The 23,377-nt window shown below is 46.2% G+C and overlaps 1 protein-coding gene and 1 pseudogene across 10 annotated transcripts in view; both read right to left on the bottom strand.

The window, feature by feature from the left end:
* GPD2 (glycerol-3-phosphate dehydrogenase 2) overlaps positions 1-23,377 on the bottom strand; it is a 2,458,594-nt gene that overhangs the window by 2,268,750 nt on the left and 166,467 nt on the right. Inside the window, exon 1 of one of the 10 annotated variants that reach the window (XM_069616414.1) lies at positions 12,668-12,972. The exons of 8 other annotated variants lie outside the window; for them this stretch is intronic. The gene's annotated coding sequence lies outside the window, so the exon portion shown is untranslated. Of the gene's footprint in view, positions 1-12,667; positions 13,080-23,377 lie in introns of those variants that run through there. One more of the 10 variants, XM_069616416.1, reaches the window with a different exon arrangement.
* Positions 11,534-14,778, bottom strand: LOC138487438 (small ribosomal subunit protein uS2 pseudogene; annotated as a pseudogene).

Consider the following 23,377-nt stretch of genomic DNA (forward strand, 5'->3'; position numbering starts at 1 on the left):
TGGAAGTCTCACTTGCTATCTTGATCTCTACTGATTTTCCTATACCATTCCGGATATCCAGAATGATGGCGGACTCTCCTTTGTCCAGTTCCAGTGCCTTTGTGACTGCCAAAAGAGCTGAATCTTTTGCTGGTGCCATAGACACTTTGGTGGCCGGTTTCAGAAATATCGGTGCCAATTTTATTTTATTCGGCTGCAGAAATACTCTGAGCCATGTTGCCTGGGCTAGTCTCCTTTTCAAGGGGCCTTTTTGCCTGTGAGAAGATTGGTGTCCAACACACTTGCATTTTTATTTTAAATTATATTGTCCTGTTGTGGGTACGCTAGTGATTTTATCTTGTCCTGTCATGTCAAATTTGCCCCTTTTACTGAGCCACTGACCACGTGAGATAAGTCTGCAAGTCCACACTTACATTTAGGATCTATATTGCTGCATCTGCCTGTTTTTTTCCGACAGTCACAGGGAGACTTTTTCTGGTTCCTGTGGTAAATTGGTCTGTCCATCATTCTACCATGGTCCATTTGTCCATTTAGGGGAAGTCCTATTTCTTGCGTTCTCATGTTTTTTTGATTTTAAGGTTTTTTAGTATCTTGGCCTGCGGGTGGAGGGTCCTCGACCTCTTCTTACCTCTATAAGTTTGACAGCTTGCCAAGGTCCAGTCTTCTAACATCACTTCAATGCCTGTCACTATATCCTGAGCTATTTTTTTCTGGAGCGGTACATTGCTTTCTCCAGCTCATCGTCCACGACATTCACCAAACGCCTAAATTCTCCCAACATAGATTCAGACAGTGGGGTGTCATCCAAAGGAGGGGTCAAAGCAGTTTCTCTGAATTCTACCTCTAAAGGGTATTGTTGATTTAACAGATGAAGTGAAAGTTCATCCAGAGGCTGTAATACAAATCCTTCCTCTTTATTTTGGTTCTTCACTGAGACTTGGATTGCTGAAATATCCAGGCCTTGCTTAGCCACTTTCAGCCTGGTATCCCTTATAGTTGGAGGGACTATATCATTTATAGCTGTACTAAGACCTACTACCACTATGTCGCAGTTTGCCACTTCTTTGGTAAGTTCCATTAAAGTTCCCGCTTGTGAATGAACCGCTGCTTTGAGAAGCTCAAAAACCGAGACTAAAGAGTTCAGCACAAAATTTAGGGCCGATAATGTGCCCTCATTTGTGCTGAAACTGTCACACTCTCCATGCGCTGCCTCGCAGTTTGTGGCTAGAGCTGCGTTTGCCAAGCTTTCCTCACCGGTTTGATCGGTGTTCTGATGTGAAGGCAACCAATCCCCTCTTTGTTCACTTCCTGTGCCTTCGGTGTAGGAGTTAGATCACGCTGCCTCATGCACATTGCACTCTGCCTAATTAGGCGACCTATCCAGATCTGCGTCGATATCCATGTCATTTAAGCTAGTTTCTTTTTTTGCCGAAATGATCAATTTTCCTCCGTATTTTATTTGTAGCGACAGTATATTCTAACCCATGCATCCAATTTTTGGCTGATGTTGTTGGCCCCTCTTTTTCATGCCGCGCTCTTTCAACACTCTGGGCTAAGTCCTCAGTGTGGACCTGATTCTGAGTCTTTTTGTTTAATACAGGGATGTCTGGGGTTTTACTGGATGTACCGGCAGACCCAGATGGTCTCAAATGTTCAGAGTACGAGCCATCTGATTCCGGTGTTCATGTAGGTTCCGCAAAGACTACTCCGCAATTTCATTCTGTTTGCCCCTTTCATGTTAATTTGAGTTTGTCGGAGGGACTAACTTGAGGGATTCCCCGCTAGGATGCCAAATCCAGAGGCTGCCTTTTTTTTTACCTCAGATGGTATGGGGGCTTACCAGGGAAGTCCTATTTTGTTGTGCCTTCTATGGCGTAGGATTTGTCACGTCACCTCCTACCTTCTCTCCTCCCTTCTCCCCTATCCCCATACCTCCCTTCCCTTCCTCACATCCACTTAACCTTATATTTCATAATTGAATCTTGTTCCCCTTCTCCTCTCTACCCCCTCTCCCTTCCTTCTCACTTTTCCCTCATCTCCAATATCCAAGGAAACTGTTCTACATATTGTTACGCTGCTTTGTCTCATGATTGTTAACATGCTTCTTCCATTATTGTATCTTGTTGTTTTATTGTAAAGCGCTTTGGATTAAAGCGCTATATAAACTTAATAAACATAATTATCGCTCCACTGATTAAAGTTCTACCTCAAATGCCAGCGTGCTAGTAATCAGTGACCAATGATCAATGAACAAGTGGAGCCTCAAACAGTTCCAAAGCTTAGTTCTGCTGCTTTCACTGACTCAATGACCTTATGGCACTGAGAGGTCAATGGAGTCTATATACACAGGGGCTTATAAATTCTCCAAACCCAGAAGGCCCTCACACTTTTGCGCTGATAAGAGTCTTTAGCACACCACGGTTTTGCTGGAGACTTCAGTATACGATAATACACAGGTTCTAAAATGGCATCGGCCTTCCCAAGCCGATTTGTCAAGGTACCAACACTCTTCCCGTGTCGGAGTTCGAAGGCTATGACACCAGTCGCACCGTCACTCCGTCACAGGGTATCACAAGGTGTATTACATTCCGTCACTCTGTCACTCAGTCTCCGGATGTAATGCCAGCTAGATACAAACCATTAAGGATCGAATCGGGCAAGGACAGGGACGCTGACCGGAAACCCACTCGGGCCCAGATCCGGAACCAAAGCCGCACAGCCCGCCACAGCTAGCAGTACTCAAGTGATGTATATAGGGCTTTATGTGGGCTATATGGGGCTATATGTATGTCCACCTTAAGCTCCTCTCTGAGCCACTCTTAGGTCTTTGCTGAGAACAAGGCGAGCAAATGTGAATGCGCTTCTGCAAGGCAAGGCTATATGTGAATTAGTAATATCCTGGCGATGTACAGTGGATACCAACGCCATCACCAGCACAGAGGGGTCCTTACTCCTTACCAACAGGTCAGCCCTCTTCTGTTGCTCTCTGTGGTACTCTCTGTGGTACTCTTTACCCGTTCACCTTTGCTGCAAAACTCACATCACTCCGCCTGGCTCAGCTGGGCTGGGCTTCTCGCCGTCTCGGCATCTCGGTCAGAGTCCTTCCAAGAGCTTCCGGGCTTCTCGAGATGGCTAAAGGAAAGAACCTCCACGCTCGCACGCACTGAATCACAGAATCACAGCGTCAAGCCGCACCTCTCACAAAGAAACAGAGGCTGCTTCCGACAGGCCCTCGTCTTTTTCTATATTAGGAGCAATCATGTCTTATCTAGTTTTCGCAAACAGCTCAAAATACTGTTGTTTTAATGTTGGTTGTCCTTCTCTCCTCTCTGGTCTTTTTCCTCAGTGCCTTGATCCCTTCAGGTCCTTGTTGCGCTTTATAAATTGCTATACATACATACATACATACATAAAGTCAACAATCTATTTTGCAGAGACCGTTGAAGCTGAGAGAAAGGCAGTCTCGAAGAAAAGACAGGTTATGCCACTGTTAATAAGACAGACAGAAAAGGCAAAGAGGTTGCTCTTTTCCTATAGCAGAGTAAAGAAGAGTTATTTGCCTACCAGTTGAGGTCCAAGGGTCTGGTCTTTAAAATGGCTAGCAGTCAAAGTATAAAGTTGAAGCAAAAGTACCAGAAATGTGGTTGTGTATAATAGTGTCAGTGGATGTTGCATTAAAGGTGGTTGAAGTAGAGATATACTGTGGAACAAGAGAGCCAGTTTCCACAGTAACAGTAGTAAAAGGGTGGCTGTTAAGAGTAAAGTAACACCATAAGAAGAAACATCCTGACAGTTATACCAAAGAAACTGCAGAGGTCCTAGAAACTTGCAAAGTTGTCAAAAAATGATTCATTTATTCTTTGAACTGTGGCAAACTATCTTGGAAAGAGAATATTTAGGATTACGATTGGTGCCGTTTTCTTGGCTGGAATTGGAAGGGGAACCTTTCAACAGAAAGCTGAAAAACAATTACCAGTGGCTTTTTGTTTGGTCAACTTTGTTTCATTTGGAACTTACAAGAACTGGTTCAAGACTTTACTTTCTTTTTGAACATTTGGGAAAACTGACTGAACAATCCTGGGAAAGGGAGTTACCCAGGACAGGTGAAGGTCATAAGGGAGGAAGAGTCGTTTGGGTCCTCTACATTCCAGGAGAAGTGTACGTTATGCTCATTCAATGGTTGGAAACGTACCCTTGCCCGAGCCTAGATGACGGGTGCAAGGTAGCCACTGAATGAAACATATCCAATGCCTCTCCAGGACCCCAGAGACTCCATTTTGTATTAGCCACAACTCCATCTTTAACTAGGCCGCACATGAAAACTTCAGCGGCAAGTCTGCATCTCTCCCCTGTCCAGTGCCACGCACGGCCAGACCAGCAAACCCCCACCTCCTCCCCACTGTCTGCGCTGTGGCTGTCCTGTTCTCACGGAAGCTTGGGCACAAATTGTTGCAAGCTGACACTGTATCTCTCTTCTTCCTCTGAGATCACTGCTCTGTGTGTGACCAGGCCAGAGCCAGGCTCATGGAAACCATCCGTCTCCACAAACCTGCTCCTGTCCCAACAACCCCCACCTTAAGACTTACTGTTTGCATGAACCTCAAAACCCCTTGCTTCTTTGATGCAGCAGGAGTAAGACCCCTGCCCATGGGCCACCCTTGATTGCCTCCATATAGCTAATCTTGAGCAAACATATATTCTCCATGTACTAACAAACCCTGACACCCTTGTTTGATCCTCGAGGCATTTGATAAATGTACCCAGACAGTACCCGCCAAGATAAGGCACCTAGACCACTGCACCTCTGCTGTCCCCCTTGGCACAGGTCAAGGGTGCATACCTACTGCAACAATTTATAGACGACAATGTGTTGTGATGAATCTTAAATGTCTTATTAAATCTTGCATGCCCCTGATTACTGTGAAGCTTAGCTTAGTTAGATGTAATAGCCTGGTACCTGAAGTAACACCCGGACCAGCAGGGAAGTTATTTGTAGGTTTATTGTAAGTTAAATGCCAGGAAGATAACATCGGAACGTCCCTCCATGCCAGCTAGATCTCAACTGTAAAACATTGGACCTGCATTCAGAACATAACAACACTCCATACACATTGACATCACCACATTTCACCATCAGCGATGTCACCACACTCAGATACACATTACAACACCTCTCCCTCCTTACATTTCTTGAACAAGAAGGAATTCAACTAAAACTATCACCCAACACAATCCCCTACATACACGTGTGGCCACCATGTAAATGCACCAACTAACCAGACTCCACTGGCGACAAAAGAAACTGCCACCTGAAGCTCGCTCACACCCCCCAACCGTACATTATATGACACCATCGGGAATGCACCTCCATTAGCACTAAACCATGGGACAGGAATAACCTGCATGGCACCCAAGAATACGCACCCTAACTGTGCCTACACACAAATTGGACAACAAAACCAAAACCGTGTCAAAATGGACACATCCAACTTAACTCCTTCCCCACAAAACGCCAACAATGAGGAACCCACCGACATAGAATAAGGGCTAACTCCTCCCTAAAACCAGGACTGGAAAATACACTTGAGAGATAAAAATAATAAACTAAGCACTACCACCTGTTTCAAGCTGCCCTTTGAAAACTAGGACCTGCCACGTCTCAGCATTCCCCAAAAGTACACTACCTAGCATGATCCCAGCTCACCAAGAGCAACAACAAGCACACCATCCCAACATCAGTCCACAACAGCACCCCTACAGAGCATACCTAACCCAACAAGAACACCTAAGAAAACACAATCCAACAAAACTGCAAAAAAACACCCTCCTTAAACCACCACCACGCGAGACACAAGTCCCAACCAACTGCCACTGACAGTACACCACACCACACACCTAGGACCTCTAGTCCAGCCAAACTGCATCCCTGCAGCGCACCAACACCAAACCTAGGACCCCTGGTCCTTGCCAAAAATGCACATAACAGTGCATCACAACAGCCACTGTTACAATAACCCAGGACTCCTAGTCTTTGCCAAACTGCACACCGGAGCACACCAACACTACCACTAAGGACCTCAAGTCCTTGCCAAATTGCACTCGCAGCACCACACCACAACTCAGGACCCCTAGTCCAGCCCAACTGCACCGCTGCAACCTACCAATACTACACCCGAGACCCCTAGCCCCAGTCAGGCTGCTTTTGCAGCAACACCTGCTCTCACCACGTAGGACCCCTAGCCCAATGCCGACTGCATAACTGCAGTAAACTACACCACAATACCACAATAACCAGGACCATTAGCCCCAGTTGAACTGCCTTTGCAGTAACACCTACACATGCCACAATGGATACCAAGTTCTAGCCAGACCACAATGCTTCAATACACCCTTTACGCCTACACACGTCACACAAGACCCCAAGTTCTAGCCAGACCACCATGCCGCAATACACCCTTTACGTAATACTCACTCTCTAAACCCACACTCACCGCCTTCACATTGAAAACAGACACATTGATGACAAAAGCCAATATCATTACCAAAGTTAAAAGTCACTGTTCAGATTTGACTGAACAACAGAAGTTACACTCCTGTGGAACTTCTCCCCCAAGTCACACACTTGCAAGTACTTTTGAGAACCAAGCCCCATTATTTTACATCACCCGCGAGTCCAGGTCAAAGACCGATCAGGCCCCATCTGTAAGGAAAAATGCAAACCACGAGTCCCAATACCCGACTAAACACACCTGCAAGATGGAAACAGGTTAACCAAGAAATATGCATTTTCAATGGGATGCATTTATCAATGGAAAACATCACACATGAAAATATCTCTTTAAAATAAGACTGGGCCACAACATAAACAATACACACCCATACCGGCACGGAGCAACTACCTCCGGAACTCTATGGGCTTGTCCTGCTGCAGGCCCAAACGTTGCCATGCAACCCCGACCTGCGTGCCTCTCTTCCGTCAGGGAATCCTGCGCCACATGCCTCCAACATTCCGCTCGTTCCAGACGCTCACGCTGGAACGAGCTTGATGACCCATGACATCATCATTAACCATTGCACCTTAGCACAGGACGCATCACATACGCCACTCCGCTGGGCAAACAGTTTGGCGCCTGCAACGCTTGTCTAGTGTTACAATGGTAACCTCCATGAACTGGGGGGCTTCACCACCAGCATCCTGGGCGCCGATCGTAGCAGCAACCTCCTCCATATGCTCTGCCACCGATGAGCTGTTGGCTGACTGGACCACCCGGCCTCCAGTCACGCCAAAAGCAGAACCGCGGTTCACTCTGACCGCAACGCGCACCCACACCAATGACAGCCGGGCAACACGTACACCATGCTTTTACACTGCCAGTACCACTAGACCAAGGAGCCATCAGCGGACCACGGGCTTAGTCACTACTGGCACCTGAACTCCGTCACTTTCTGGTTCCTGCGCTCCGGACCACCCTCAGTACAGGAACTGCCTCTGCCAGTACTTTCAGGCCAGGGGGCCACCTCAGGACCACAAAACTTCCTGCCACCTACTGGCTCCTCCGCTCTGGACCAGTGCAAAACAAGGACTGACTCTGCCAGCACCACCCAGCCTGCTGGAGCGTAGCACCCAGATCCTTGCTACTGGGGCTAAGGCGGCTGGCTACAACTTTACGACGTGAGGATTGGAGGGCGATGTTCCTGGACCTCAACGGCGGCCCCCTCCATGATAGGATCCCATCCTCGTCGCCAGTGTAATAGCTTGGTACCTGAAGTAAGGGAAGTTATTTGTAGGTTTATTGCAAGTTAATTGCCAGGGAGATAACATCGGCACGTCCCTCCATGCCACCTAGATCTCAACTGTAAAACATGCAAACCTGCATTCAGAACATAAAATACCAATACTCATACACACTGATATTACCACAATCCACAAACACTGACATCACCACATTGCACCATCAGTGATGTCACCACACTCAGATACACATTACAACATTAGAGTTATAGCTGCATGGACACAGCGTGACCCTTCGCCCCTCCCTGAAGAGCCCAGCCACCCCACACGCCTCAAGAAGCAACAAGTTCAACCTCAGCCAATTCAGCACCAGTACTAGTAGACATTGTACACTGTCTTCTTCCACTGAACCAATGAAATGTATTTGTGTAACCTCTATAGCACACGTCATAGATGACGTGTTTTTGACATAAAATGTGACTTTTTTTATGATGGGCAGAGCGCTCTCGGAGTAGTAGCGTCCTCTGCGTGCCCCACTTTATCTTTATACAAAGAATACCTTTAACTCACTTGCAATCTCTCCTGGTCTCATTCCCTACTGGGGTGTGTCCATTGGCACCCATTTATTCTATTTTTTTATTGTAAACTGTGTTTATGATTTACTTTGTATGTTTTAGTGTGCGGGCCAGTTGTGTATGGTAGGAGCGATCCCCTTAGCTCTTAGACTAGGTGGGGCACTCGCTGTTTGAGTAGGTTTTGTAAGGATTTATTTGCACCTTTTTCTTTTAAGAGAAAAATGCAAGAAGTTGTCCATCTCACATTACCGACCCCTCACAGGTTAGAGAGACAGAGAGAGAGAGAGAGAGAGGGAGAGAGAGACAGAGAGAGAGGTAGAGAGAGAGGGAGAGAGAGAGAGAGAGAGAGAGATGGGTTTAGAGAGAGTGGGGGGTAGAAAGGCAGTCTCAGGAGGACAAAAACAACAGATCTGTTGTCATATGTAACACTAAAATAGCTGAAACGTCTGTGAAGAATAGCCCAAAGTGAAATCAATGTGCAGCTGGGAAATGGAAAGCCCAACATCCGACCTACTTCTTACAAAGCTGCTGATTGGAGCAATATTGTTAAATAACTGCTAATTGGGTAGTACGGCAGAGGAATTTGAACATTTTTCTATTGTGATTTTGGAGTTTCATGCGTGATGTTTCTCTCTCTCTCCCGCTCACTCACTCTCACAATACTCTTGAAGTTCTATATCATGGTAAATCTTGGCAGCCAACTAGGATTCTACCGGCAGGGGGCACCAGACTGGATCTATATCTATGCTATCAAATCTAGTACTATTTGAAAGTTACAATGACAACCAGAAAAAAAGTGATTTCTTTGCCCGCATTCACAAAACGTCTGAAGATCCCAGATATTGATTCTCTTCCAAATTACCTATCTTGACAGCAGTGTATACACAGACCCCTTTAAAAGCATTTTTATTAAATGTATTTTATAATGTTGGTGTACAGTTGGTTTAAAGGAAACCTTAACATCACCATCAAATCAGATATCCAGAAACATATAAAAAGTACAAACTTGGGTACTTTATAGATTGTATTTCTAACTATTCTTTAAATAGTTTCGACTCTCGTGCTTCATTTTTTTTTTCTTCACCATACTCTGTGGCTTGGGCAGTGGGGGCTGCAGACCAGTCCTCTGTGCTTGCAAGTTGTGCACTCCAGTCCTCTTGAGTTGCTTTAGGAGTGATTGCAATATCTGCAAGCTCGGCAGAGAATTGCTGGATGGACACAGAGGGCACCTGCACACCTTCTGACCAATCAGCCACCTCCTGCGGGGGGAAATCTGGCACTGGTGCAGTCCACTCGCCCTGAAATTCTTCTTTAGTCAGACCTTCCAGGATTTTGCGGCATGAAATGGCAAATTTTGCGGCATGACATGGCAAATTTTGCGGCACAAACCTTTATTTATTGCGGCATTTTTGCAGGACATTTTGCATTAACTGATGGGTGTAAGCCACATTGCAGGAAATAGGCATAGTGCAAGGCTACAAGAGAGCCAGGGTATCATTATTATGTATCTTTTGTATTAATTTAATAGGAAGAGTCCCAGATGTCTGTGGCTTGGCAGAACAGTGTTTGATTTGGGTACATTTTTGGTTTAATGTGCATGCCTATTTAATAGTATTAACTCAATTGATCATTATCAGTTGTAATGCTGAAAATATTCCCCTTCTATGTTCTCCAATCCCGCAAACACCCACACACCTCGCTCACCAACACACATCACACATCTCACCAACTCCCCATCACAACTTGCATTCCTGAACCTCTCACTCTGTCATACAAATACTCACGTGCTATGTCACACTGTCAAGTCACAATTTGTACTGCCCAGCCCCTGCCACACTCCAAATAATACTCCCAACTCACACCTTACACTCTACAATTCCTCCCGCAATATACAGTCCTTCATTCTTTTGTGCTGCTTCTTGCATCCTTTCTCCTATTCTATTGCACTCTTCCCTCATCCTTTTTTCCCAATCTGCAGCTCACTGCCTCTTTCCGGCCAACCGCTTCCTCTCTGCTTTCTGGCTCACTGACCACACGCTCCCTCTACTTTCTGTACCCCTGCTCGCTCTCAGATTTCTGGCCCACCGCATCACTGCTTCCTCTGCTCTCTTGTGCACCACTTCCTCCTGTGGCCCACTGCTCTCCCTCTGCTTTCTTGCTTATCACTTCACATCTCACCCATCACTCTCCCTCTCTCTCTCTCCTTTCCCTCTCATAGTGTAACCATTTTATAAAAATGTTTTAAATGTAATTTTGACCCAGATCCTCAAAAAATGGGGCATTTAAAAATAGAGCCAAGGATATGGTATTTTTAGACAACCCATTTTTGGAAATTAGCAGGTCACCTTATTCTCAAAGGTGACCGGCGCATTTCTACAGGCTGGAGCTGTAGCGCAAATTGTGCGCTGGCCAGCTGCCTTGAATGGTGTTCTGGGTTGTTTGACCGAAGTGTAATTATTTGCGGCGGAATTGACCGTAGTCAATTTCGCTGCAAATTGACTTGCACTTCAGCCAAACAACCCAAAATGTACCTTTCACCACCACCCCACGCCCTCCCCTACTCAACTGCTTGGTCGCTACCGCTTCCCCTGCAACCCTGCGGTGTCAGATCTATCCCTCTAACGCGGGTCAGATCCGACTCCGCAGGGTCCCTTTTTCGTTATTTTCTTTTTTTTTCTGTCCACGCCTCCAATTTTGAGGAAGTGGAGGACACCCCTGCAACCCCCTAGCCCAAAAATACTGAACATGGGGAGCGGGTGACACCCCCGCAACACATGTTCAGTATTTATAAAAATCGATCGAATAGTACTGGACGAAATAGGTCAAATTGTACCATTCAATCGATTTTTGTCATCAAAATGGATAGTACCTTGAATAGAATCGCTCTCCCGACAGTGTTCTGCAAGCTCACAGTGCCTTTCACAGGGACAGGCCCTTCAGGGGCCTGCCACTGTAAAATCCGACCCAAAAAATGATTTTTATCCTGTATAAGGAACAGAAATGCAAGAGACACAGCAGCGGTTCATACCTTAAAAGAAATGCATGACAGGGTCAGGAAAGACCCTGTCATGCAGTGGCAGCCCCACATCCCGTGCGCATAGGGTTGCCTACAATTTCTGCACATTTAAAAGTGCATCTTGCTTGGAAATGTGGGATGCGCTTTTAAATTGGCAGAAACTCCACTTTATTTGATGAAGGAGGTGAAAAATGCCATCTGAATGGCCGCGCATATAAAATGTGCCTATTCATGTGTCCCTTGTGGATTGGGCTGCACTTTTTTTGGGCGCAAGTGATGAGATGTGTTAGCGCATTTCATTTCTTCCGTAAAAAAAAGTAGAGAACCTGGCACTCTGAATACTTTTTTTTTTAAATGGTAATTTTTAAAGATCACTTTTACATTTTTTTTTATTTTTAAGATGCTCTTTTTGCACAAAACGGGCGTTTTCGCTGCATTTTGCGGGATCGCTATAAGCTGGAGGGTCTGTTTAGTGACAGCTTTCTCAGCTGCAGCCTGTTCCTCCTTTTCGATCTCCTCTGGGGCACGGTAGAAGTAAAGATCAGGCATAACCTCCCAGGGATGCTCACGGGAAATTGTGCCCCGCATGCGCAGCACTTCGCAGGCCAGCATCCACCACATCAGGCCCACCGAGTGGGCACCCTTATTGTTGCAGGGAATGGCAATGTCAACATATCGCAGTGGAGAGTCTGTGTTGCATGGGGCAATAGTGGGAATATTGACATATGAAACCTCAGTCAACGGTTGGTGGTCAGCACGGGGGTCGGTTACTACCAACAGACGGGGCTCCCGGAAGGCAGCCTGGATCTGATTGGTGAAGGTCCCAGGAGTGAAACGGCCAGCAATTGGCGTTGCACCACACGATGAAGCAAATTTCAGCACAGCACGCTACCCAGTATTCCTGGATGAGATCACACAGACATCTAATGGATTTTCAATGGCAACAATGGCACGGGCTGCCAGAAGCATCTTCTCTCAGGTACGTTTCAGGTTTATGATGTAAATCCCATCGTGCTTCAATCTTAAATGTAATTCTTTAAATAAAAATAATAAATTCTAAAGAAAGAGATATGTTGTCCATTCATGCATCTCGTCCAAAAATTCCTCTCTATTTACATATTTCTCCAGTTTTGCGATTGGGATTTCCTTTATAAAAGCATGTTAAAGTTAAAACGAATCCTTTTATGAACAATATAAAAGTTTTAAAAAAATAAAAAAAAGGTTTAGCTCCCAGATCTAGCCCAAATACTTTAAATCTGCCACACGGTACTCTATGTCAACATAAGTAGGCATGCACATTTAGGCCTCTATAAATATTCCACTACATCTTATCTAGTCCCTTACCTTTTCCAGTACACGATGTCCAATCAGGCCTGTGGTGGGAAGCAATGGTGGCTTCGAGGTAGCATATGGCTGTAATTGCCTGCTCGCCTTAACTGTTTAGGGGGTGTATGTTTCCATACGTATAAGAGAGACTTCTGGTAACTCTCGCGGTATTTACTTCCTTTATCGGACTAAAGCTTCTATCGACCATGCAAATTCCATTGGTAAATCTGTGCGAGGAGAAACAGCGCGCCAAATACGTGTATTCTTAGTTGTTTCGAGTGCCGCGCCCTAAAGGTGGTGCAGTCTACTTCAAGCAGTATCAAATTCCAGGCAACGCCCTCCATTCACTTCCTAGGAGTTGGATATTAGAAGTGTGTGCAGTTACGCAATTCAAAAGATACTTATCCAGACAGAGCCGGTAGGCTTGACTAGAGTTTTATGGACAGCATACAACTTGCTTATGAGGTAACAATCACATCGTTCCATTGCAGATTAAGTTGGCATGAATGAGACACAATCCCTTACAGTGTAGGAGAAGAAAGCAGAATGCTTCCACTATTAAGATAAATGGCAGTGTTCACAACGTTACACCAATGCAAGCAAACGGGTATACCACAGAAAACACAAATGATGTTTCATTCCGTGTGGAAAAGTAGCTTGGTGGGTTGCTGTGCCACTTCCTAATCGGTCTATCACCGTCTTGGGCTGTACCCATCTCATCGCACAGTACATTTTACTGCATTTTAATGTGGCCCGTCCTTCTATACCCCTGTTCTCAAATCCCTTCCCTCTAGCTGCCCCACATCTACCATTGTAAAAATGCGGTAAAATGTCCCATATAAAATGTGGTAAAATAATAGAAGTGGAATGGGGATAGCACCAGGTTGACTCCTATCAAGGGAGGACAGACCTTGACCTTTAGCAGTGGTGCCTCTAGAGATCATCATTGGGAGTGGCGGAATGGAGTTAGGGGGGAACCTGGGGGCACAAATAGGAGTAGGGGCACAAACAAATATGGATTAACAGGCCAAAATGGTTTCAGTAACCATACACTTTATTTATTGTGCTTCGACCAAAATTTGGCATTTCACATAATAGAGATCATTTAATTCAAGATAATTCAAATTCATGCAAAATTCATAAAACAAATATAAACCTCTCGATACACTTGCAACAACACGAGTTAAAATCTCAAAAGGGACCACCAGGGGCCGCGGGGAAACATGGCCGCCTAAACTTCGGCTCCCGCTCCCTCCAGCACGAAGGAGATGAGAAAGGGCAGCTCCGCCTGCCAGCAGAGTGTTGGGAAACAGTGGCATACAGAGGGGCAAGCCCTCAAACGAAGCAAGACAGTCCAAATCAGACTCAGAATGGAGATTCGTTCATCGGCCTGGACAACCAGCAAGGGCGGCTGTGAGGTTTTATGACAACACTGGGTGCCGAGCAGCCCAGGTCGCCCGGCAGAAATCGGATCACCTGCGAGAGAAGGTGCCCGCCCCCAAAGCCCCTCTCCAATTAGAGGGACAAAAAGATAGCAATACTGTAGCATGGTGACATCAGCTGCATGGATGTGGAATCTACAAGGATTCCAGAAGGAGAATGCGGAGGAGGAAGGAGAACATTGGAGAGACAGTTGGAGATACTGAAGTACCTCCCTTCAGAGACTCCTCATTTATATCCTTATATCCCCTTTAAATATCTATCTAAATACCCATTTCTTTATGTAAACCTATCAAATAAACCCCAGTTTATATATATATATATATATATATATATTCATATATTCAGCCTCAGCCCCTTTGTGATGCTACATTTGGCGACGAGGAAATGAAACAGCAACTACGGTAGTGAGGAGAAGAAACTGAAGCCTGCAGGTGAGCGTGAACCCTGCCCATTCCCCCTCCGTGCATGAGTAAGGGCAATCAGCAAGCAAGCAAGTCGCTGTGTTTGTCACATATGCGTGGCGAAACTCACTGTTGCAGTTGGGGGTACGCGCGAGCGCTCTAAGCAGCGTATTGAACATAAACACTGCCCCGAGCTGATCGCGAGCTCGCAGTGTGAAGGGAAGCGAAGCGCTTTCAAGAAAAGGACCCGCAACGTCATGACGTACGTTGCGTGCGGGCGGCCATCCTAAATTTGATCAAGAATACGGTTGCATCTACGGCGACCGTAGTAACAAGGCCCAAGGCTTCAAGGACAGATTATGACCGTCTGAAAGAATTAAATGGAACAAATTTAATTTACGACTGCTGAGCGGGTGGCAGTGCCAATTTAGACTATAAAAAAAAATATATATTATTTTTGCGAATGAGGGTCGAGTGATCCGCTCCTACTCGTCCCAGTACATGGACAGTGTAAGAGATAGTACTGGATGTGAAATTAAGGGACTATTACAGTGAAGTGCAAACCATTCACAGGCAACAACACATATTTGAGAAGTTGTGCACCAATCATAAGAGAAAGTGGCTGGACAGGAAATAAGGGAATAGTACAGTGAAGTGCAAAGGAGTCTGCGGTAATCATTACCTATAGAGGGGCAGGTGACCAGTCTGCAGCTGGAGACATGCTGATGCACACTATTCCACCACCAACCATGTTTCTGCTGGAGGCTGGGGAACCGAACTTACCATGGAAGAGATGGTTGAAGTCGTTTGAGCACTATGCCTCAGTGGTTTGTGGAGCAAACTACAGTGTAGAGAGGAAGAAAGCACTGTTACTCCACTGTTTGGGACCAGCGGGACAAGAAAAGTTTGAGGACTTGCCGAATTTACCTGATGGTGAAGGGGATATGAATGAGTATGAAAAGTGTATTGCCAAGCTGAATAAACACTATGAAAAGAAGTTGAGTACGATTTGGGAAAGATATAAGTTTGGCAAGAGGTCACAGGAAAGTGGAGAAAGCGTGGAGCAGTTCATAACGGTCCTGAGGAAATTAGCGAAGAATTGCAAGTTCGGACCACAACTTGATGAGAGACTTAGAGATCAATTTATGTTGGAGTGCAATAGTGCTAAGATCAGGGAGAGACTATGGGGAGAAGATGATCCTGATCTAGATACGGTACTCCGGACAGCCAAGGAGGTGGAGCATATGGAGAATTGTGTAAAGACACTGGAAGAAAGAGTGAATGAATCGGATATTAAGCCAAATGCCTATGGAGGTATCCAGATAGACATTGTTGGATGGTTTGAAGCGGAATTGGCCTTCAAAAATAGGTCTGCAAAAGCTAAGGTGTATGTAATGAAGGCAAGCGTCCCCAACCAGCACGATCCTCCCCGCAATGAGAGACAATGAAGGACTCTCCCAAGTTGGGAATAAAGCCAAGACAGAGTGCGGGTGAGCTTAAATGGGAGTTTATCAATCAGAATAGGGCATGCAAAGAACTCTGCAAACTCTGAGAGCGCTCTGTCTGACAATAGCAAAGACAGGCGTATATATTTACAAAACACGTCATCAGAACCTACATACTATAAGGGGCACAAGTTCAATGGGATTGGGTGGTGATGACGAGCTATAGGCGCTGCTGTGATGTGGTTGGCCTTGGCTGGAGGACGTCACTGGTCAGCCTCGTGGGTTGGGCTGGGCCTGGCGGGTCGGCTGAGTTCATCCGGGCGGTGTTGTTGTGCCATTGTGGCCAGTGTCAGAGATGAATGTCTTTTCCTGACTTTTTTGCCCTAGGCCATGCACACCGCAGTCATTCAGTTATTGCAATATTATCTTCTTTAGTAAATCTTTCAATAGGTTATTCTACAGGTTAATGCAACACAGGAGGAATGCACCTTGTGAGGGGTCTGATGGTCATTCATCAGTGCATGGTTACTGTCCTGTTGACCGGTACCATAGGTCGAGGGGCTAAGTCTCAGGGCATGGGACGGGCGGTACATGCCTCTCTGTCTTGTTAGAAGTCGTTATGAATGGGCTGCTGTATGTTGCCACAGTATTGGGTATCCTAATTGCACAGGGCCATAAGTCTAAGGTGATCCGGTGGGTTTTGGGGTTTGGGCGCCTTTGGATTTGTGTATTCAGGCAGAGGTTTACTGCTATGCTGTAAATAATGCAGGTGGCGGGCCGTGGCCTTGGGTGCTGCAGAGGGGACTACAAATCTTTGAAGCGGCTCCAGCCTGGTTGGGGGAGGTGGAGCAGTGCGGCGCGGGCCTCTGCTCTCTTGTTTGGCAGTCTTCGCAGGGTGGAAGGGGGAAATGGCCTTGCACATATTCACAAAGGTATCTTCCTCGTGTGTTGCTGACTTTAGGTACAAACATTTGAACACTCTATAATACTCATTTGGATCACTCGAAAGCATACATTTCAACTTTGCTAAATGTCTCTCAAATATAGCCAGTCTGAGAACCTTATTTGTACACTATGTTTTAACAACTACAGCATTTAGTTATATGCATATACATTTGCAGTAAGTGAGGTAGTAGTGTGGTTGGTGGAGCACAAAGAAAGAGACCTGCCACCGTGCGTGGCGGTAGTGGCACATAAGGGCTTAGACATACGCACATGACGGGTGCATTCTCGCGCGTCCTTCACATGAGCCCTCTGTATGATTACACTTGTCTTCCCTTGTACTCTAGCAGCATTAATTCGGTTATGGCGCGGGACCGTGGAGTGTAAGCTTTTCAATGATACATATAACGAATAGTCCTCCGGAACGCTTTTTATTATTTGCACACAACTGCCGGGGTGTGGGTCCTTCATTGCTGGTGTCATGTGAACATGCGTTCTACCATAGTTACACATTTTTACAGGTTTCTTTAATAGAAGAAGTTTTGTGAAGAGAATGCGCGTATTACAAGTAGTTTTGGCATTAGTATTTGGGGACTTTTCTGCTTTCATCCGATGACCAATTACAGTTCTCTCCATCACCCAGGCCTCGCTGGCCGGGTCATGCTGGGAGCAGTGATACACTGCGGAAGGTGAAATGTTACAGTGTTAGTATCTTACGCTAGCTCATGTCCGTCTTGTTCGTGGGAACGGGCTCACCGCGAATCTGCCAGGGCGCTGCGGCAACAGGGATAGTTGAAACTCTCCGAGGGTGGGGGCCGCGCTACAGTGCGCTGAGCTCACACCATCTTTATTAGACAAAATGGTTTCTAAGGCCTAGCTAAATTCAATACATGTGGGCAATGTCTTCAGCAGGTGAGCCCTCCACCACCTGGGCCCTGGTGGTATGAGGGGACGCCCAATGAGCCATGGCCCTCACCTGGGGAAGGGATGTAGGCAAGGGGGGTCTCTTGGACCAACCCTCCCCTACAGTAACAAGAAGAGGAGAAACACCTCTGCTCAGCTGGAGGCACCAGGCATGGCTGAAGGTCAAGTTGGATGCCAGTGCCAAGGAGTGTGTTTATGCAATTGAATCCAGTGAGATGTCTACAGAAGCAGTAAAGAAGGAGGTGTTCAAAGATGAAATAGGGTGTGCAAAAGGGATTACGCATAAAATACAGCTCAAAAAGGATTGTGCCCCAGTAGCACAGAGACTTAGAAATGTGCCGTTGGCAATGAGAGATGAGGTCAAAAGTGAACTGAAAAAGATGGAGGAAGAAGGTATAATAGAGAAGATTGACGCTTCAGAGTGGGTGTCACCGCTTATTGTGGTGAGGAAAAGTTCGGGGAAAGTAAGAGTATGCATCGACCTCAGAGAGATGAACAAGTGCATTATTCCCGAGAGGCACCCACTTCCTAACATCCAGGAATTATTATCAACGATGGGACCGGCGGGAGTGTTTTCGACTCTGGACCTCACTTCAGCGTATCATCAAATTCGTTTGCACAAGGATTCGAGACATTTGACAGCATTCTTAACTCCGGAGGGTTTATACCAGTATAAGAGAATGCCGTTTGGCCTTATATCAGCAGCATCTGTATTTCAGAAGACCATGCATCACATTTTCGATGGTGATAAAGGCATTATATTTTTTCAAGATGATATTCTGATATTTGCCGGAGATCAAATGGAACATGACAGGATTTTGGATGGAGCATTAAGAAAGTTGCATAAAATGGGCATGACATTGAGTAAAGAGAAATCTAAGATTTACAGAGAAAAAATTGAGTATTTAGGTCATGTAATATCGAAGCAGGGAATTGCACCCCATTTGTTGCCTGCAATTACTGATTTGGCCCAGCCGAGCAACAAGGAAGAACTAAGAACCTTCTTGGGAATGGCTGAGTATTACTCTAAATATGTCAGGAAGTTTGCTGATCACACTGCTGCGTTGAGGGATCTCACCAGGATGAATGTTAAATATGAGTGGAATGAAGAGTGTGAGAGAATACATAAAGAATGCTCTCACAACTGCACCGGCACTGAAGAATTTTATAAGGGGGCAGCGAACAGTAATCACGACAGATGCCAGCAATGTGGGTCTAGGTGCGGTGTTGGCACAGGTGCATAATGGAGAGGAGAGGAGAGGACAATTGCGTTTGCCTCAAGATTATTAAAAGGAGCAGAAAAGTCGTATGCAACTATTGAAAAAGAGGCCCTAGCCATTGTCTGGGCAGTGGATAAATTCAGGAGCTTTGTTTGGGGAACGCAATTTGAAGTAAATACAGACCATAAGCCACTTGTAGAACTATTTATGAACAAAGGATTGGACAAAGTGTCGGCAAGGATACGGAGATGGGTACATAGGATGCAGGAGTTCAATGTGGTGGTCAAGTATATTCCAGGAGTGAAGAATTATGCTGCAGACTGTTTATCTAGACTTACGAATACCCAAGAGGAAAACAAAAGTGATTGTGAAGAAAACCAACAGGAAATGATATGTGTTGTACAGGACACAGCTGTTACTAAGGAGGAGTGGTTTGAAGGAATGAGTAAAGATGCCAAGTTACAATTTGTGATGGAAAACATACACAGAAGACAGGTACCGCTCAACAAGATCAAGGAAGCGGATGTACAAAGACTGTGGAGTGTTAGGGATGAATTAAGTGTGCAAAATGGATATTTGCTCAGAGGAGATGGATTGATTCCACCTGAAAATTTGAGAAAGAAGATTGATCTGGGTCATGAAGGCCACCAAGGTATCTCCAAAACCAAATCCAAGATAAGAAATACGTACTGGTGGCCAGGATGTGATGCAGAGATCGAGAGAGTCACGAGAAACTGTATCCTTTGTAGTAAATCGGATAAGGGGTGTGTGAGCAATGAGTACCGATGGTCATAACGGATGTGCCGAACAGACCATGGTTGAAAGTTGGAATGGACATTATGGGTCCTATATGGAGTGAGGGCAGTCAAACGTTTTGTGTGGTTATGATTGACATTCTAACAAGATGGGCAGAAGTGAAGATGATGTCGAGTGTCACGACTAAAAATATTATCAGTTTCATAGAAGAGGTATGTGGTCGGGAAGGATATCCAGGAGTTATCCTATCTGACAATGGTCCACAATTTGTTTCGAGAGAGATGGAGGATTATCTAGAAAAGAAGTCGATCAAACATGTTACTAGTGCGATCTATCATCCACAGACCAATGGTGTAGTAGAAAGGTACAACAGGATTCTGAAAGATGCTATTAGATTGGCATTGGCCAATGGAGTGTGCTGGAAAGAAGCAGTTAGGAATGTCATTATGGCACACAGGTTTACTCCACATAGTTCTACTGGTGTATCACCATTTGAATTAAGCAGAGGTAGAAAAGCCATCACTAAATTGTGTCCTGGATGGATGAGTGAGGTGGTAAAAATGGGAGTGGTAACCAGTAATGCGGTTGATATGATTAGACAGAGACAAAGTAGGAATAAGGCATGGCATGACAAGAAAAGATTCAGAGGTAATGAGGCATTGGAAGTAGGTTGTTCTGTGAGAGTGAAGTTGCCAGAAGTTCTGAGAGTGAAAGGTATTAAGTGGTCAGGTCCCATTCAAGTGATTGAGGTGTTCAAACATGCGGTGCGAACCAGTGATGGAAGGGTTTGGAATAACGGTAGAGTAATGGAAGTGAATAGATTAGTCAATGGTGAGAGTATGGATAAAAGTGATGTAGTTGAGAAAAGAGAGAAACAGAAAACTTCCTTACTAGATAATTCCATACATGTTCCAACGGTTATGAAGACATATGTATCAAGGTTTGGAAGAAGGTATCAGAGACCGATGTACTTAACTGACTATGGAGAGTAGCGTCTTCTTCAGAAAGAAGAGGGATGTGTAGCATGGTGACATCAGCTGCATGGATGTGGAATCTACAAGGATTCCAGAAGGAGAATGCGGAGGAGGAAGGAGAACATTGGAGAGACAGTTGGAGATACTGAAGTACCTCCCTTCAGAGACTCCTCATTTATATCCCCTTTAAATATCTATCTAAATACCCATTTCTTTATGTAAACCTATCAAATAAACCCCAGTTATATATATATATATTCAGCCTCAGCCCTTTGTGATGCTACAAATACCAGCAGTGAGGCGCAACAGCGGAACCAGTGCCCACAGATACCGTGACAAAGGAGGAGCAAGCAATGAGGGAGTGTGGTCCCAGCTGCGCGAGAAGCACAGGAAGGTGAGGAGGAGCACCAAGGTGCGGGACCTTTCCAGACCCAGTGCGCAAAGATGAGACTGCAGCGTGGAAGAGAGACCCGGGTCGAGGCGGCAGGGGAGCCTCAAGGAGACTCCAGGCACCATTAAAAGCCCTCCCCCACAGAAAGGAACCTGCAGGAGTGCGGCCCTGGGCCTGTGGGAGGTCTGACTGACCAGGGGAGATCAAAGGGGTGTCCTGACCCCAGATGAAAGCATGCCAGGCACCGCAGAGGTGAGACCCCGAGTAGAGGGAAGGCGGCAGGCTTGAAGGGCAAAGTGCATCCAGCTAGCGGGAAGCAAGTTGAGGGGCACCCTGAGACTCTTAGACGTAGAAACAAAGAAGCCAAGGGGCAGGGCACACAACGCACATTGTCCCAGCCACTGACACCCCACCTATGCTGGAGGAAAAGAGCAAAGAGCCCACACCCGAGCGCCTTAGCGGCAGAGACCCCTGAGATCGGGATGTATTTGTGACAAGAAGAGAACCTCCAGAAGACTAAAAGTTGCAAGCAGGAGGGGGAAAATGCCGTGGAGACAAAGGAGAGAGGCTAGTGAGGGGAGAGAGGAAAAGAGGAAAAAAGAAAAAAAGGTAGAAAAGGGAGGCCTCCCTGGCGGACCTAACAAGTAGGATGAGCACCGTCAAAAGCAAGGTGGAGGATCTCAAAAATAACCAGCTCAACGCGGACCTGGTGGAGATGCGTCTGGACGGAAGGATGACAGAGCTAGAGCTGAGGGAAGAAGAGGTGATGCTAAAAATAGAGAGGAGAAACAATGTCCGGATACTGTGCCTCAGAGAAATGGCAGGAGAGATCCCGTGGCAAGTGGATCAGAAGGTGCAGGCTCTCGTCAACCATCTTTTTGAAGTGGAAGGAGGTAAAGTGGTGCAACTAGAGAGAGCACACAGAGGTGGAAGCGGCTCTCGCTCTATAGTAGCCACATTGTTAAGGTACAAGGACAAGAAGAGGTGCTGGTCAGGGCAAAGCAGGACAGAGAAGTGGACTTTGAAGGATCAAAGGTGACAGTATACCAAGACTTGTCTAACCTCACGTGCTCCAGGCGACGGAACTGAAGACCCCTCACAAAATGGTTACAATAGAAAGGAATCGGATATAGATGGGAGTACCCGTTTTCACTATAATTCGAAGTGGAGGCAGTGGAATACACTATGACCTCAGCAGACGAGGCCTTGTGCCACCTCACCTCAGATATGGAAGTTGAACTAAAAGGGCCCTGATGGACCAACTGTGAATAGGAAAAGACAACTACCGGCCCCAGGCCCACAGAGGAGAAAGAGGATAGACAAGGAGAAAATTCATACACCTGAATGGCCCATCACTGCGCAAGATCCCCTCGACACCGAAGCAGCCGCAGGATGGCAGAGCCCCCGAAGAAACTGGCTAATGGTTGAGTAATCCAAGAGGTGTCCGGGTGGGCTGGAAAGGGACTAAGGAACAGTGCTGAAGGGAGGGGAATTCCCCCCAATCCAAGGTGGCCCCTCCGTGGGAAAGAGGGCATCCCCGCAATTTTTTCAGCACTTAGCTGTTCATCGTTACAGTTTGTTACAATGTTTAATGGGGGAGTTATTGGGGAGGATCCTCAGGGTAGCATGGGTCTGTCACTATACCACACTCTGCAACAGTCTGGATGGAAGAAGGTGGACGATGGAGGAATGGGAGGATGAGGAGTCGAGGTGAGGCTAGGGAAAATGGGCCCAAATGAAGGGGGCAGGAGTCTGGTCGTGGGTACCTTAAATGTAAAATGAAGAGAACCCTAGCGGCAAGGGAATTTTGTAATGCATCCCTGGACATAGTATTCTTGCAAGAAACGCGACAGGTGATGGGGGTGGGGGGGACGAGTTTGAGAGGCGTAGGCATTGGACAAGTCCACTGGGCCAGTAAAACGGTGAGGGGTGGGGATGATCTTACACAAGCAATGCCGACTGCATGGATGTGTATTAACTACATTTATGGAAGGACGGCTACTTGTGGTACAGGGCACCCTGGCGGGGGTGTGGGCAGTGTTGGTCACAGTTTATGCCCCTATACAGGGGCAAGCAAGATGTATACAGAAAGCCCTAGACACCGTACAAGCACTGGTAGCGGAACTGTACATCATGGGGCAAAGGGCTTCAACTCTTGGGCAAATGAAGTGTTGGACAGGAGGGCAGCAGGAGAGGGAGGATCACTGAAAAGGTAGAAAGACTAGGGCATCT

The sequence above is a fragment of the Ambystoma mexicanum genome, chromosome 9 (genome assembly GCF_040938575.1).
Source record: "Ambystoma mexicanum isolate Mex_15411 chromosome 9, UKY_AmexF1_1, whole genome shotgun sequence".
NCBI classification, from domain to species: Eukaryota; Metazoa; Chordata; class Amphibia; order Caudata; family Ambystomatidae; genus Ambystoma; species Ambystoma mexicanum.